The 11,068-nt window shown below is 45.5% G+C and overlaps 1 non-coding gene across 1 annotated transcript; it reads right to left on the reverse strand.

The window, feature by feature from the left end:
* Positions 1-6,449: 6,449 nt before the first annotated feature.
* LOC126536074 (U2 spliceosomal RNA) lies at positions 6,450-6,638 on the reverse strand. Its single transcript, XR_007600603.1, has one exon. It is a non-coding gene; the product is annotated as a U2 spliceosomal RNA (small nuclear RNA).
* Positions 6,639-11,068: the final 4,430 nt, after the last annotated feature.

The raw sequence follows: 11,068 nt of genomic DNA on the forward strand, positions 1-11,068 counted from the left end.
TCTTAAGTTTTCTTTTAAATGCAACAAACCTCGTCAAATTAGGTGCATTGGTTGCCGAGAAAAACGAATTCTCCTTTTACATGCATTTAGATAGGAGCGGCTGAGCTAAAGCTTCTTAGTAACACATTGGTGTTTTTCTTAATGTCGTCAAGCGAAGAGCAGACGTACGAACGAAGGGGTCAACCACGGTGTATTGCGCTCGACGAGGCAATGTATACGACTCAGAAGGCAAAATACACAATGGTATTCACAAATTCAAACAAATACGAGGGACAGCTTGGGCGCAATTCACTTGTAGAGAAGAACTTCCCATCCTGGCTTCGAACACGTCTATCGCATATTGTTGTTTTAGACATAACGCGAAAGCGTTAAGGAGCCCGTGTCGCAAAAAACCCAGCGTCAGCGTTCGGCTTCGGACGTCGTTTCGGCAAAAAGATGTTCGTACTACCCATACCCAGGCCCTCCATGTGATGCAAGTAATTTACTGAACTAATTGAATTCTCGAGCAACAATACGTGGAAAAATCGTATGCTACCACTTACACAAACCTACATATGTGATAGCTCTTGGATTGTAATTTGAGTGTACGAGAAAACATAATTCCGTTACGCGAAAACTCAAAGGAGGCTCCTTCACACACACTGACCGGCCGCAGCGTTCACAGACGAGCTGCGGTGTCCGCCATTTGCGCACGGAGGCGCGATCGGTGTCTCGGGAGCCACAGAGCGGCGCGCCCGGTTCCTTGCGAATCTTGGAGTACCTACAGGCTCACCGCTTCGCGGCCCACGCAAGAGGCCGCGTTTCGACCACAAAGCTCGTCTTCGTGCATAGCGTTCGCGGCCAGCGTTTCCCGCGGCAGTCGTCCATCAAAACACACCCGTTAATGGTCTCACTTTCCGGGCCCCCAATATTACTTACGCGGAGGAGGTGGCCATCGCGCTTGCTGCCGCAGATCCAGCGTCTCGGGTCATCATCACTGATTCGAGGGGTGCTTGCCGCAATATAGAACAAGGCCAAATTCCATATCGTGCCTTCCAAATACTTAAGAAATGTGAGAACCAGGGATTCCAACCCCGGCGCTCCATTATTTGGGCCCCAGCTCATCAGGGAATAGAGGGGAACGAAGTAGCCGACGCTACAGCCCGCGCGCTTCATTTCCGGGCGTCGCCTCTATCACCCGTCGACGAGGTCCCTGAATTCAAACCGGCAATCACCTTTAAAGAAATCATACAGCTGTATCAGCTTAATCACGGCCGATACTTCCCCCCTTGCAAAGGCCTCAATAAGACGGAGGAGCGCTGGCTTCTCCGTCTCTACACAAATACAGTACTGTGCCCGGCGGTGCTGAAACACTTCAACCCGGCATTTTCGGGCGAGTGCCCGCACTGTGGGGAGGTGTTTGCGGACACATACCACATGGTGTGGGCATGCCCCTCCAACCCTGCTTTCCCCCCAAACCCCCACCCTACCCGAGAGGACTGGGAGGCCACCCTGCTCGGCTGCTCAACCCTCCAGGAACAACGTGCCCTGGTGGCCCGAGCCAAAGCCGCTGCAGAAGCCACGGGAGTCCCGGACTAGGGACCGCCCCCTAGACTTTGTAAGGGCTGGGCCCTTAGGGCTCAGCTCACAGCTCTCTTGTAAATAGTAGAAATAAAGTTTGTAACCAACCAACCAACCAGCGTTTCCCGGCAAACATTACGGTTACATACGCTCCAGTTGCCGGGAAGAGTGAGAAACGGTCAGGGTTCTTTGAATGCTATCGCGTTCCACTCTTAAAGGCGAAGCTTAAGCGTCCTCCGAATTTTTTCTGAACACATGCCTTTAAATGATAACTATACTCGTTTTACATCCCATAACAACTGCAATTCATTGTAGTTACGCAGATCAACTTGGATTTTTTATTCTATTTTATTGTGAAATGCGTTAAATTTCCATTTGAAACAAATAGCTTCTAAAGGGCTCCGACCATTCCAAGAACATACTTTTAAACAATAAACGTTTCCCTGTCTTCAGAATTATTTAAAAGAAAGGTGCCAACCTTTCTTATAAAGTAACAGTTATCCATACCTTGGTTTCGCATTTGTTTCTTTACCATGTTATACTGCATTCTTTTATTCTGTGGATCGAAATCAGAAAGTAGGACGCGCCTTGGGACCTTCTTTCTCCGCTGTGGTGGCGCAGCCCACCACCCCGTTCCAAAGGGGACGCTCATAGCATCCATCCATTCATTCATCATATATTCGCTTGTCTCTGTTTGAAATGTGTACTCTCTGAATAAATTTCGAATTTGCGACTGTATTTATTGACAAGAACTGGCAGAAAAAGCCATGGCGCGTGTACACAAAGGTGTCGTTATTCCCTTTGATGCAAAAAGCTGCAAATCTTCCCGTATACTCTCCGGTTGCAGTAGCATTTTGTATTCTGCAGTTTTCGAACATGAAAGGGAGAGAGCGCAGCCAGTTGGAAGAGTCAGCAGATACCCTTTGAGGCCGTTTTTCCTAAAAGGCAGTGCATGGTGCGAAGAATGAAAAGGACCGCAAACGAATACAACGCAGTAGGCAGCATTCTCGCAGTCAAGACCAGAACGTGAGGTTGTTGAGCCCGCCAAGGAGTGCACACATCACTTTCATCTCACCTGTTTGGTTGATGCATCAAAGGGGCCAAGGGATCCCCCCCCCCCCCATCACAACATATATTTTATATATTTTATCAGTGGGGGAAGGGATGCAGAGCTGGAGCATTCATCCCCACAGGTAAAAATGCTAAAGCTTTAAAAGATCTCACGTAGGTGTTGTTCGCGGTGCTTTTATTAACTATCTTGCATTTATAAAATACAGGAGAACCACCCCGCCTTGACTAGGGACACCGAGATGACCTTGCAGGGAGCCTTTAAGTGAAGTTGCATGTTCACGTAAGAAGTCATTGATACGTTTTCTCGTTTGAATGATGTAACATCGATTGCAAGTGCTTGCTAATTTAATTATTAAGGAAATGATTACTGCAAATATAACGGCTGATAAAACCACGAGCTTTACGCCATGCAGTTGTGTGATGTGTTGCTATCACTATCAATGCTTCGCTTTTTGTACCGGCCTTACAAGAAATTGGACGCACTTCTCTCACAGTGTCGCATCCAAGGTACCTACTCTTTCTGCTTCCAAGACGAAGCCCTCCCGCTCAGTCAAGGTAATATTGCTCAAGTCGCTAACACGAAGCAGGTGCCTCTACACACAGAAACTGCATTTCACCCACTTTAGTTCCTTTGCGTGGCCTTGGTCCCGTACATACTCCGCACGGTCGCACTCGGCATAGGTTTTGCTTGGCAGCCTCACCATAAACGCTGTGCCTCCGCGCTGCGTTACTTGCGTAAAGATACTCCTTAGATGCATGTTCTAAATGAATGAACACAAGATAATCTTTTTACGAAAAATAGTCGCTAGTTTTCAGCCTCTAGTTGTAACTGCTCGAACCCTCGCGACATGGAAACACCATGTCAAAGTGATCTCTACAAGTCACAGGTTCTAAGAAAAATTGTTTCTCCATGTGAGTGGTTGATGAAATTTGTTACGGCAATTCTTCTAGTGTAAAATAGAGGATTATTGAAAGCTTTTGGATGTATTACTGGTAGCGGGTCGTCTCTGCATGCTGAGATATTAGCACCGATACAAAAAAATTCAGCAGAAGTGCTTGCCTCATTCCTTTCGGCAAAGCGTTTTCCTGATCTTGCTGAAGCGCCACCAAATGGAGAAAGTGGTAACCGCAGCACAAGATGTGCCTAGGTGCTCGTTAGCACCCCGTTTCCATAGCTATCCGCATTGTCGCGCGCACTCTATTTTTTTCCCTGTCAGAACCGGCCACAAAGATTTCACTATCTGCAACGGAAAAAGAGAATCCTATTTCGTTATATGTAACAGTTTTCCGTGACCCAAATGAGGTGGTGGAAGAAATGTTGTTCAGCGTTGCACTGGGCATAGATGCTTAAAGGTATCCCAGATTAACCAGGGGTACTACAGTGCTGTGCGGTTGCAGGGTGGTCGGAATACTAAATTCTCAAGCCATACTGTTTGCTTTACCTTTCTCTTGGCGCATACCGTCTACGTGGGAATGACCAAAAGTCCAATGAAATTTGAAACAGACTTTAATTCGGGCTCAAGAACAAGGAAAAAAATTGGGAAAGACTCACACAAATGAATAAATGGCGCAGTGACAACGGTTGTCTGCTTGCTAAGACATTTGCACTCCTGGTCGTGATACCGTCGTGTTTGTTCCTTCGTCTTCATTTGAGCTTCGTAATTTTACTCTCACCGTGCATGACGTCAGGCCTTCTACGCCAACCCAGTGGCCCAAGTTCCCTAACAGGGACCGCTGCGTATGGGCTCGGGGTCGTGATGTCGTCGTTGTCGCTGCATCGTCTTCATTGCAGCTTTGTCATCTGACTCTTGTCATGCCGACATCGTCACGCGGTCGTTTTGCAATTGCCACCACTTCAGCGACGTCATCAATTGTCAAACCATCGTCGCCATAACGCCTTCGTCGTTTCTTTACGTGAATCTTTCTTCGTTATTCCATTATAATCACATTGTCGTCAGCTACCAAGCTGTCACGCGAGGTCGTAACTGTGCGCGATCATGGCTCATTTGTCAATGCAGTGAAGCACCTGTTCAACGTAGAGTTGTAATTGAGATATATTTTCCGATGCCGTGCTTCTATAATGCGTATAATGTCGTGTCGTGCCACTCCTAATGCTTTCACTGAGATATATATTGTGTTTTTGTATTACATTGCATTGAACCTTCGCGTTCATGTTGCACGCGAACTTGTTGTGCTGTTTATTTTTAGTTTGTGAACGTAAACCCAGTGTACTTTAATCAGCCCCCCATTCCCCCTTTGTTGTGCCCGAAAGGGCCCTTAGGGTACGTGAATGAATAAATTTGTTCGTCATTATGCCGCTGTTGTAATGCCGTTATCGCGAGATAGTCTACTTTGCTAGACCGTCGTCGTCATGCCATCGACGTATCTTATTCGTGCCGCTTTCGTGACTGTTACGTTTCGCCTACAACGCGCGGTATAGGCGGCGCGGATGCAACGGACGCCGGAGCTTCGTTCAAAGCGGCGGACATTTTGGCCCGTTCGGAGCTCCCGCAGTCTCCCCGCCAAGCGCGTCCAGGCGTGTTTCAGTGCCACGTGTCTTCGTGTGTGCGTGTGTGTGTGTGTGCCCACGCTTGTCAAAGCGCGGCAGCCGGGGAGAGGAGCTCCCCAAGTGTGAAGCGAGGAGGTCTGACAGGCGCCAGCTTGGCGATGCGTCACTACACTCGTCTCAACGTGTCTCTCAGTCTGTCCGTACCCGCCGTCACGTGGTCTCGTCACGAGGCCTTCCTTCTTGCCCTCAACTGCGAAAGTATAAGAGCAGCTGCCCCCGGACGCCAAGAGAGAGGCTCCGATTTCTTCTGTCGAGTTACGTGCTCTCCCGTCTCTCACTTCGGTCGACCTGACCGCCCGCTCTTTTGCGATGTTAGAATAAACCAGTTGTTCTGTTACCAGTCGACTCATGCTTTGCCGAGACCTTCGGATGCTTCCAGTGCCCCAGGCCGCCAGGCCAACGCTACCCTTGGGGCTTGCGACCCATTTGCAATAACGGGCGTCAGCACTGAGGTTCCAACAACTCGTGCCAGCGGTGCGATTCTAACATGACACAACAATCGTCACGCCACTGTCGTCAGGCGCTTAGCCGTCGCCACGCCATCCACGTGATGCAGCCGTTGTCCTTACATAGTCATTGTAAACTCGACATCCGATTCTCGTCACGAGCCATCACACGGTCGTCGTCGTACCGCTTGCGCCGTGCCATCGCCGTGTCTATGGCGTTCCACCACCGCCATTCATCCAGCGTCCTCATTCCGTCGTCGTCGTGCCACCTTCGTCGATCCAACGACGTCATTCCTTGTTCGTTATTCTTATGTAACCATGCTGTCATCGTTCAATCGTTATTATGCCGTCGTTGTCATTCTATCGTCGTCCCACAGACGCTATCGCGCATCTGTCGTCATGCCGCCGTCGCCGTGCCTCGTTCGTCCTCATTCCAGCTCCATTTCTCGTCACCACCACTGTCGTCACGACCTCATCACCGCCATACAGTCGTCGTCATCTCATTGTTCTCGTGTCGTTGCCGTCATGACGTCATCGTTATTCCTCCTTTGTCGTTCCATCATGTTCGTTCTTCGTCATTCCATCGCCACTGTGTCAGCGTTATACAGTCATCGTCATACAGCGAGTGTCATAGCAAAGTTGGACAATATCGGAGTATGTGGCACATAGCCGAGGCAGCCAAACAATTACCACTAAACGTGTTAAATAAGCTTGACTTGAGGATTACGGTCTGTCGTTATATTGCTCGAATGCTATTCGCATTACTGTCGATAGTCATCGTGAGATGAGTTCTGCCGTAACAAAAACCATACATCGATCCCGAATATAGTGCAATACCGGGCCGACCCGCGGTGGAGATGAAGCAGGTTTCAGGCCCTCGGCCAACTTGCAAAAATAAGTTTAATAACTTGGGTCCATATACAACACGTATCCGATACTAAGCTGATAAGAATAGAATTTTTTATTATGCCAGATACAAATACCAAAACGATGGGTTACACAACCAAGGAGAAAAACGGGATAAAAAGGTGTATATTCTAAAAGGTAGACAAATGGCTCAACAATACCAGTAAGTAGTGTTAGTAATACAACACACTTTGACCACACTACACTTCAGCCACGTCCACGATCGCGCCGCCCTCCCTTTGTCGGCGTTCCTAGCGCTTGCGTATCTCCTTTCCTTCCACTCTCCCGTGGTAGCGGTCCCGTGGAAACGTCACGCGTGTCTAGTTTCCTCGGATCCTCGGGGCGGCGTTCCCGTCGTCTTTATGTATACGAAAATCCCCGTAAATGAATCAATCAATCAATCAATCAATCAATCAATCAATCAATCAATCAATCAATACTCTTTATTTTAGTTTCACCTTGAAAAAGAGGAGACAGGACTAAAAGCTGGGGTACAGCTTGACGAGGGTTCCGCTCCTTATACAGTTGACAGCAGAGCACCGCAGAACATGACAAAAATGCGACACTTAAAAACGAAGTAATGCTTGGAACGAAATCCGCTTTCAAGCAAAAAAAAAGATCCATGTACATAATGCACATATGCATACATATTTACATTTACAAACATGCAAATATTTATACGTATAGATATACAACATGTACATATACACATACATACCATATACACAAGCATATGCACCAGGTCTATACACATATGTATGTACAACTTCTGTGTTAGCACGCATGCGTTAGTACTATGTAAGCGAAACGAAGAATATACACACCACGTACTGGCTGCAAATCAGGCGTAACTGACAAAATAGACTTGTTGCATGGTTTGAATTACACAAAGGATTATACCCTTCCTTTGCGAGTTTATTAAGTAGAATGGGCATAGTCTATGTTAATGATTGCTGATCATAATTCGTTCGAGGTGTACGGACATGCTATTCTTCTTTATGCCTAGTATCACGGATGCTACGGTTTACGTTCAGATCTGCTAGAGCAAGCACAATGGATTCCTTAGACTTCAAATGTGACTTGTAGCACAAAATTAAACGATAATTGTGCAAAAAGAATACAGGTAAAATGTCAAACTTTAGGATCAGATGTTTCATAGAAAATGAGCTAGGAACATTCGCAATACATCGCACTGCTCTTTTCTGAAGCAAATGAAATTTTGTGAGGTTAGAATGAATGAATTAATGCGTCATTTCAGTGGCGCAAGGGGCAGGTATGGCCAAAGAGCGCCATGCCAGTGTTACTGACATCGCAGTGGAGTGATGGCTTCTATGAAGTTGATGTGACGTGGCTGTAAAAGGGGCCCAAAAATAGTCGCTCTAAGATGCGTAAAATCTACGTGTAATAAGATTATGGCGATGACTAATGACGTGTGCTATGTACCTTAAAGTGCATTGCGAAAAATGATATGATATACAAAACATGTCAGATGCAAAGAATGGCCCCATCATTACGGCCTCACCACAGCCATTGAGACACAAGGGCCTTGGAGGCATGTGCTATACAATACTGCTATCGCAGTGGCATCCTCTGAAGAGAGAAAGCGCTTCGAGTGTATAGGACTAATAACATGTAGGACATCATTTAATAAACCGACGACTGTTGTGGTGTTAAAAAGTAGTTCTCTGCCAAGAAACATAGTAGGGTGAAGTGGGACACAATAGCGGTATGTCAGAGGAAAATGGTTCGATCTCCCAGCTTTGGCTTCCCGAAACTCCAGTAGGACGTGGAGGACGGTCAGCCTCATCACCCCGCATCTACCACAGATTCGAGGTTCATTTTCAGTAAATAGAAAATTATGGGTGCCAAATGTGTGTCCTATTCTTAGACGGCAGAATAGGACATCTGTTCAGCGTGACTTCGTTGCGGAGAGCCAGAAACCTAACTGTGGTTTGATCACATGCAGCTTATTATTTGTTTCCGCGTCCCACAAGCATTGCCAGTGCTTTCGCAGTTTCCTTCATAAGAGAGGCTTCAGATCTGCAGCAGAGACCGCAGCGGTAAGAGTAGCTTAAGATGTAGATGATGTGGCCATTTGGTTTGCTAGAACATTACCCTCGATGCCTCTATGGCAAGGTACCCAGCATATAATGATATGCTGGTTAGATATGTACGCTCTACACAGAAAGGAGTAGCGGTCTAAGTACAGGCTTTTTTTCTGTTTACAGAGTGACTTCAGGCCTCTTACGACGCTTAGGGAGTCTGCAAATATGTCTGTTTTTCGAAGTTTTGATTTCCTTCTACGCGTCACTGCCGACAATAGTGCTTGAGATTCGACCGTAAATATACTTGTTTCCGGGTGTAGTGCGTCGGATTGCGAGAAAGATCGACCGATGGCTGCGTAAGAAAGCCCTGCATGCGACTTGGAAGCGTCTGTTTAAAACTCAGTGCAAAAGTACTTATACTGGAGTTATAGGAAATGCATATTAGTATGTGCCTCTAGCGCACGTTTCGTGACATTTACAAACGTTTTATCGCAGTCTATGAACTGCCACTGCCACGGCGGTAACAGTTTCGCTTGGTTCATAGGACAATGTTCAAGAACTGAAGCACCCATTTCCTTAATGAGGTTCCCCACACGCAAAGCAAACGGCTTCCTTACTCGGGGTCGGTTATGGAAGAGCATAGCATCGGCGTTATCGTTTATGGTTGAATAAGAAGGGTGTTCAATGTTCGCTTGTACTCTCAGAAAGTATATAAAACTTCTGTATGACCGCTGAATATGGAGTGACCACTGATTTTATTCTACGTTGAGGCTGTGGATTGTAGAGCAACGTAGATTGTAGAGATACGTAGAGGTCCTGAAAGCACTGGTCGCAGATGGTGGGGGGAGAGTCTAGGATTTGTCTAGTCTAGGGTTTGTTGCAGAACTATAAATTATTGCTCCATAATCAAGGCCGGGAGCGGACAGGACTGTTATATAAGTTCAGACGGCACTTTCGATCACTACCTCATTTAGTGCGTGACAGAAGCTTGAGAAGGTTCATTGTTTTCAGACATATTATTTTTAGCTTTTGAATATGTGGAATAAACGTTAATGTATACTAAAGTGATTCCAAGGAACTTATGTAAATCTTGAAGGAACAGTAGCAATGACAATTACAAAAAACTACCCCTCACTTATCAATAGGGCATCAATAACAATTTTCTTAGCAAAGTTACAGAGTATAAATACTTAGGTCTCTTCATAACAAGTGATCTTAGGTGGAATAAACACATCAATCAGGTCACAGCAAACACACAATGCAAACTATTTTTCCTTCGCAGGGCTCTGAAGCTGTCGACTCTTACAGTCCGTCTTCTTGCGTGTAAATATGTCATTCTGCCTAGGTTAGATTACATGGTTGTTATCTGGGATCCACTCACAAAAACAAATATTGAAAATCTGGAAATGATTGAGAAAAGGGCAGTTCGCTTTATATACAATCGGTATGACCGCACATCTGTAACAGACTTGTTAACCAGAGCTAATCTAAAACCCCTAGCCACGACAAACGATCATTCATGTTTAAAATTTCTATATCAAATACTAGCGGGACATGTTACGGTTGACGCACCTACAATTATTCGATTTTCCTCGGGTTATAACACCAGACAGCGGCATAATCGAGCATTAACACCGTACCAAACACATAAGAATTGTTTTAAATATTTATTTTTCCCAAGAACGATTTGTAATTGAAATTTATTAAGACACGACCAAGTGTTACAGCCCTCCCTGGCTGAGTTTCTCTCAAGCTTGTGCATATAAATCGCGTTCTTTATATATATATTGTTTTTGTGCTTTGCCAACCTATTTGGAAATCTATTCCTTTATATGAAATGAGGGCGTGTATACTGTATATATGTGTATGCGTATGTGTTTATAGATATGTCATATCGGTATATATCTGTGTATATGTGTGTATATCTATTAGTATATGGATTGCGTTATATACATTTTTCTTTTTCTTACCTTTTTTTTTTTCTTTTTTCTTTTCTCTTTCTCTCTCTCTTGTCCGTTAATATTGCTACGGCACAATATGGTATCAGATCATGTATCGCTCATTTCTCACCCTACTAAAATCCCGACCAGGGACTGTAGTATTTATAAATAAACAAATAAAAAAAATTTGGCTCCTCAGAGAGAGTTGTTGTCTCTTTATCATATTACTAGGCAGTGGTTATACCGCCTTCTTGTTTGAGAAGAGTACGCGGGTACTTTTTTCGCTGTTGATTTTCAAGCTGTTCTTATCCGCCCATTTAGACAATTTCTGTATACCAAGCTGCACTTGTCATTCGCAGATAGCAATATTCCATGATTTGAAACTTACTTGTACATCATGGACATAAACCAAATAAAACATTGCGCGTGGAACGACTGTATGCAGGCTGTTCCTTTTTACGATAAATAGTGTGCAACTAAGCACGCCCCCTTGCGGAACACCAGTTTCTTGGGTGAATGGTTTAGATAAAG

The sequence above is a fragment of the Dermacentor andersoni genome, chromosome 4 (genome assembly GCF_023375885.2).
Source record: "Dermacentor andersoni chromosome 4, qqDerAnde1_hic_scaffold, whole genome shotgun sequence".
Lineage (NCBI taxonomy): Eukaryota > Metazoa > Arthropoda > Arachnida > Ixodida > Ixodidae > Dermacentor > Dermacentor andersoni.